This window comes from Symphodus melops (assembly GCF_947650265.1).
Source record: "Symphodus melops genome assembly, chromosome: 16".
NCBI classification, from domain to species: domain Eukaryota; kingdom Metazoa; phylum Chordata; class Actinopteri; order Labriformes; family Labridae; genus Symphodus; species Symphodus melops.
The window spans coordinates 15,126,440-15,132,968 of NC_136706.1; the positions used below are offsets into that span (position 1 = coordinate 15,126,440).

Here is a 6,529-nt window from a genome sequence, read left to right on the forward strand (position 1 = left end):
AGACAAACTAACACACTTGAAGCATTACTGCAATATACATATTCCATACAATTAGGGTCAAATAATAATAATTATAATAATTATAATTACCATCAACATCTGGGTCTTAGATGCAATAAGTAGTCTCACCAACAGTAGCCTAAGGCAGGTTAAGTGGGTGCAATGTATCGTAAAGGAACAACACAACACTGGAAATAATCAGATATTGCAATATTTATTGTAATTATTACATTTTTAATACATCATAATCAATACTCTTCAACTCTGTCGTAAATACGTGTTACGCACACTAAGCAGTAGGGTTGCTAAGGGGTGGACAATTTCCGGTAATTCAAAAAATAAATATGCAATCATCAAAATCAAAATATAAACATTTTTCTTTTGTCATCAGCAGACATTCATGCAATTGTTCACAGCCTTTCCTTCTGCACTGGCTGGGGTAAAATGTATCCACATCGTTCTGTAGAATAAGATGAGAGAAAAGTTTGTAAAAAATGCTAATGCAATGCAGACGGAGATACGCACACTTCTAATAATAAACAGGCTGATTATATTAAATGTCTAATGTTGTCAAAGTTAAATCAAGAGAGAACTTGTTTTGTGGAATAATTATTATTCTCTGATGGATTTTAGTTTTTAGTCTGTAATGTTCATGCAATGGGGGGTGAGAGAACAGGGGGGCTCTGGGAACTACCTATATTTAAAGTTTCCTGATCTGATAAAATGATTGAATCTATAACTTCTAGGTGACGCAAAAACACTATTTGTTATTTCAGCCATTGAAACATGTTTGGCCTGTATTTTTAATATACCTGCCACCTTGACCAGTGAATCAAAAAGTTAATTTGGGACCCTGTCTGTAATATGGTGAATGTCAGCAGCTGTAGAGCAGAGGTGGTTGGTTGAAACAAGCAGGGAGCTGTAAAGACTTCAAGCAGGTTTGGAGGGACAACCCAAGTCGAGTTAAACCTTAATTAAGCAAAAGCATGATTTATTCGAATAATCGATCGTGACATTCGATAGCTGCAGCTCTCCTATGAAGAGCACAGTTGTTTTTTAAGTATGGAAAACTGGTACACTAAGCTTTTTACGCTGTCAAATGGTAAATATCAGAGTTGTACACATTTTCACAGACAAAAAGGAAGCAAAATCCCATCAACTCAATTGGTTGTGTAAAGTAGTTCCTGCACTATAAAAAAGGATTTTTGTGTGTAGTAAATATAATCCATACAAATTGTTTAAGTTATACTTAAAGAATATAAGTCAGGCAATGAACTGCATTATAATAGGTGGATTTTACCCTGTATACCTATTTTTTAACAGTAACTGTCTCTTCACAAATAAACTGAATAATATCTACCTAAAGTTATTGGGTGTGCATTGGAGAGCGCGCATGCGTCATCACTTCTTTGCTGAGGAACTTATTGGCGGGACCCTCCAGCCATGTTTTGGCATCGTGGTGGAAGGTAGGTATTGATAATAAAACTGTTTGTCATTCAGTAAATGGAATTGTGAACACAATTATTAGTCTGATATATCGCTAATTTAATCAGGAAGCCTGTTGTTAACAAAGATATTCCGGCGACTTCCCTTAATGTTAGCACAGCTAATCGAGCACAAGCACGTTTTGTTTCAGGAGAACAACAATAGTTGAGTTGGTGGTCAGAATGTAGATTCATTAAAATTATCTACATAATGTGATATTTAATTGGGGAATAAATGTACTGCTCCTCTAGCTAACTTTATATGGTCATAATAATGTCATATGTGGCATTGTATGTCCTTCGTCGACTACCGTTGCCCGCGTTGCTATGGTGACGCTTCTTTTTTTTTTCCACAGTCATGACATGCAACATGGTGTAAGGGGGCATAAATACGGGATGCACATATGTGATAGTGACCTAGCGTTAGTGTTAAGCTCCGGTGCGTTTAGACAAACCAAGAAATAAGGGACAAACTTTAAAACAGATATTTAAAGAGTTACTTGATTCTCATAAAGTCAGCTTTGCACGTGGCGAGTGACGGAGAGAGAGAGAGAGAGAGAGAGAGACGGTCACGCTGAACGGACAGCTGTTCGACCGGAGTACAAGTAAGATGTAAAGTAGTTATAAATATACAGTGTTGAATTCACGCTGTCAGACAATAGCACTACAGCGCCTTAAAACTCAGGTAAAGTCTGTGTGTTGCCTTCCAGCTGCTATAGGTAAATCATACGGTTTTATTATTTTTCACAAAATTGAAGCTGAAGGACAAGTCTCCACTTTAAAGCCTTGATGTAAATACGCAGCTCGTATATCCATGCATTTTTTTTCAACATACTGCTGATCTGTTTTGCCAAACTGTAATTTGACTATTTTATGTCCTGACTAAATCTTAAAGTTTAAACACAATCAAATATTCCATGTTTCTGTCTTTTACTTATACAGTAGGCTCTATGAAAACCTTTGATGACAATTGAAATGCATTACTAGGTATTTCAATTTTAACAAAAGATAAATAAGCTTTAGAATCAGTTTTTTTAATCATAAATAAGCACTTGTGCAGTATGGTGTGTGAGTGTCTGGCATTCTGTTTGTCTTTCACAGCTGGATCTATATTTTAACCATTGGAGGGCTACTTGAAAAACCTACAACCTATTTAAACACATTCAGGTATGTTTTCCAGACACGTACATTTAACTGACCATGACTGAACCCTGTGTGGACACATTCAACTGTGGAATATATGGGGAATAGTACCTTGAGGGCCTTTCAGATAAAGCACAAGGTGCACACTGAGCTGGTCGCGGCATTGGGCACAAAGCAAAAGGGTAGAGCGCACGAGTAAAAAGCCGTCATATTGGTCGTACTGAGGTGACGTCAGGAAGCACTGCATTCAAGTTGGAAATGTTTACATTTTTGCACAGCTCGCGAGAGCGGCAAGCGGGACCCTGACCAGCGCTTAAGTCAGTGGCGAAGAGATACACTCTTGTGCAGAGCAAAACTGTTTTTTATTTTTTTAACAATAGACAATGAATGGGCTTGACACCGGTGCACAGCAACCACTGTATCCTATCTGAAAGGCTCTTTGCTGTCAATGAATTGCTTGTGTAAAATATGTAGCTTTACTTAATCAAAACACAAAAATAACTGGAGAAAATATGTCAAAAACCTTTTCAGACCAAGTGACCCTCAGCCCTGCTCACTGCCTTCAAAGAGAGGTGGCCTGGACTATTAAGTGAGGAACAAAATGTTAGAAAGTTTTTTTTATTGTTTATAAATCAAATAAATTATTGCATTCATACAATTAATCTAATTAGTCTAATGAATACTAGTCAGACCCTTTGAAGTTGAGAATTTTGTCCCTTAACTGATTCTTAGATCGAGGAAGAGTTCCGATGTATAACCACTATTCCCTGGGAATAGACATTTCTGCTGAAACTACATGAGCACACCAAGTCTTCTGCAGCTGATGCATACCAAACGAGGAGCAGCTGCTACAAGGATGCAGCCTCTCTTAAATACTAAAAACTAGGTAATTCTTCAGTTTTTCTTGAAAATTGCAAAACTCAGTTTGCAGACATGAGTAAAGTAACTTAAATGCATGTCATTTCAGTCCCTCAGTATTGACAGAAAGGTGGTTGTCAGTTGCCTCATCGAGTACCTTGGAGAACAAAAGAAAGAGCTGTCCCTAGACTGCCAGGTATGTTATTAATTGATTATTAACTCCGACACAATGGTTACATTTTTGACAACTGAATTTCGTCGTCTCTCAACCGAAAGGTAGAGGGTTCGATCCCCAGCTCCTGTGAGCAACATGTCCAATGTGTCCTTGGGCAAGTCAGCCCAACGCCACAGCCCGAATTTCTCTCCCTGCTGCATCAGGGGTGTATGAATGGATTAGTTATTTTTGATGGTCAATTTACAGAGAAATCACTTTTTCTTTTCTTCCAGGAGGATGAACACGAGGACCACAGATCAAACCATGAAGGTGCTTGTGATCTAGGACCCTAAAGCTGAGGTGTGTCCAGAAAATGTTTCTATTGAGGGCGACAAGGTACTGAACAGATGTGGAAATCAAACCAAGAGGCATGTATGCTGTTGGTGGGATTGATTTACGCTCTCAACCTTGAGTCACCCAAAAGACGGAAATACACATTCAAAGTATTCTGTAAACCGATGAAGCAATAAGGTTGAGCTCCTCAGAAGTATGGTTGTTGAATGAACTCATGTCATTTGGGCTCAATGAGACCTTACCTGTTGCATACTGTAGGACTTTTTAGTACAAAGTGTGTTCTGTGAATTGAGATCCTTTTTTTTTTTTGGCTCAGCATTTGTCTAGATTTAAAAAAATCTTTTTTTTGGATGACTATTTCTCAGGGGAAAGAGACAAAACACTTCATGTTTTGAATACTACTCGAGTAAAGTTATGATCTAACCTGATTCCATGAACAACATCTGTTAAGTTTACACATTACATACATTATTTCAGACACCAAGACACTGAAATACACCATCAATATATTTTGTACACTTTTTTCTTTTTCATCCCTTTGAAATTCTTGTGTGTAGATCATTTCTGGACTTGACTTTAACTGATACATTTTTTACACTACTTTATTGTATTAATATATTTAACACCATTTAGCCAAAAGTTTAGCAAAATACAATCTGTCTCAGGTTTCAATAATATTTTCTATTGTACAACACTTTGTTTTCCTGAATTGTATCTTAATTTGTAAAAGATGCTTGACTCATACAGGTTGTGTATGTTCTGCATATTTCCCAGGTAATACTTCAACTTATATTTTGAAATAAAAAAGTTTTGTTAGTTTACATGTTACATATTTCGGGCTCAATGCTACTTGTCCTTAATGTTTAATGATAAAACAATTAAAGTAGATGTCATGGTTAAAATTGTCTCTTGTGTCTGTCATTGACTTTTGGGTTAAACAAACTTTATTTAAAAAAGTAATTAACTTGTTATTTTGGTTAATAAGTATTAAAAAATATTAAGTACATAAAATATGTGCTACAAATACACTATAATCGTGAGTAAATATTACTCACTTTTCATAGGTATCTAGTTGTTAAATCTATTTCAAAAGATTAAGTAGACTTTAACTAATTTATTTGAGTATATTAAAGCTGATACATTCAGGTAATCTCTGCTCAAAAAAATTAGGTAAAATATACACAATCAAACTGAGTGCAAATTGTTACACCAATTTTATTGAGTAGATTCTATAGGTTGCTTTTTATAGTGTGTATCCTCATCAGTGTTGAAGATGAGGTTCGGACATTTATGTTTCTTTTTAACTTGAAGGTGTCACTAAGGACATCTGCTTTTTCTCTTTTTTTGTATATCTTTGATAGAGGAGTGTTCTTTTTTTTCCTTAAGCCTGGTCCACACGGCAGGATAATTACGCCGATTTTGGCCCCGATTCTCCCCTTCCGATAATCTTAAGGACGCTCCGATCATCATAAAATAATCTTATAAGATCATCCTGCCGTGTGTGGTGTTTTCAGACAGTTCTCGTCTGGTCAGAAGAATGTCTGGACCGCTCCGATCTCAAATCGGGGATATTCAACACGTTGGATTGTTTTGGCCCAATCTTTCATCATCTGTGGTGTCCCCCGAGGAGAAAACGAGCATGAGCCTGTTGAATGTGACGCATAGCCAATCAGAAAGCGAGGTGACGTAGTAGCATAAGCATACTGATGTGGTCAAGCTTTACTTGTTGTCATCCAAAATGTTCTAAGACACAAAAACATTCCAGCAGGCAATCAATATAAAGGAGCAATTCACATATTGCTATATGGTGGGTTGGTAACATTTTTAGTTAATTAGTATTCTACCTTAGAAACCTTTAGGTACAGCAAAAGTAGGTTGAACTGGGAGTTTGAACTGCTGTCATCCAGTTCAATATGGTCATCATCAGGGTCACTCTCCTCCCTTTGTGTACCTATAAGTATTGATTGACATAGCAAACACTTCATTAGGGTAGGGCTATTTTTACAATACAGCCTTGTGTAAAGTGCAGATGTTTAACAACTATTAAAACACGATCAAAAACTGCACAGTACACAATGTCAACTTCATTTAGTAATTAACTTAGCCATTTAAAGTGGGTAATTAAGTTACTTCATTCACTGAGCAACTGTAAAATCCTTCAGAACACCACATTATAGCCTTCTACTTTAAAAAAAAATAAAATAATAATAATAATTGTATTTTCGTCTGGAAAACATTGCTGCAGACATTTTTAAAACACACAGCACACCACAGTCAGGACACTGGGAAAAATTAGGACACATACATACTAAGTGTTGTTAAATAAGTTTTTCATGCAAACGGAACCAAATTTAGAGAATACAGCAAACAGTAGTTTGTAAAACATTGCTGTGACAACTCTCAACATCTTAGAAACGTTGTTCTTGCCTGAACTCCGGTGCATGCTGCTGAGCTGTCAATGTAAACACGACGAGGATCACTTCCTGTATGTCTTTCTTTCAAAATAAAAGCCATTTAGGGTTATATACACGGTTCA

General features: G+C 36.6%; 3 long non-coding RNA genes across 4 annotated transcripts; 2 read left to right on the forward strand and 1 right to left on the reverse strand.

Moving 5' to 3' along the window:
- Positions 1 to 210: 210 nt before the first annotated feature.
- Positions 211 to 6,257, reverse strand: LOC306837305. Its single transcript, XR_013780915.1, has 2 exons — positions 5,838 to 6,257; positions 211 to 460 (listed from the first exon to the last, which is right to left on the reverse strand). It is a non-coding gene; the product is annotated as an uncharacterized lncRNA (long non-coding RNA).
- Positions 1,236 to 3,433, forward strand: LOC306837303. 2 transcript variants are annotated; one of them, XR_013780912.1, is made up of 4 exons: positions 1,236 to 1,466; positions 2,586 to 2,651; positions 3,159 to 3,230; positions 3,360 to 3,433. It is a non-coding gene; the product is annotated as an uncharacterized lncRNA (long non-coding RNA). The 2 variants fall into 2 exon arrangements; XR_013780913.1 differs by lacking the exon at positions 1,236 to 1,466 and having other exon boundaries at positions 2,096 to 2,651.
- On the forward strand, positions 3,458 to 5,245 carry LOC306837304. Its single transcript, XR_013780914.1, has 3 exons — positions 3,458 to 3,513; positions 3,595 to 3,681; positions 3,933 to 5,245. It is a non-coding gene; the product is annotated as an uncharacterized lncRNA (long non-coding RNA).
- Positions 6,258 to 6,529: the final 272 nt, after the last annotated feature.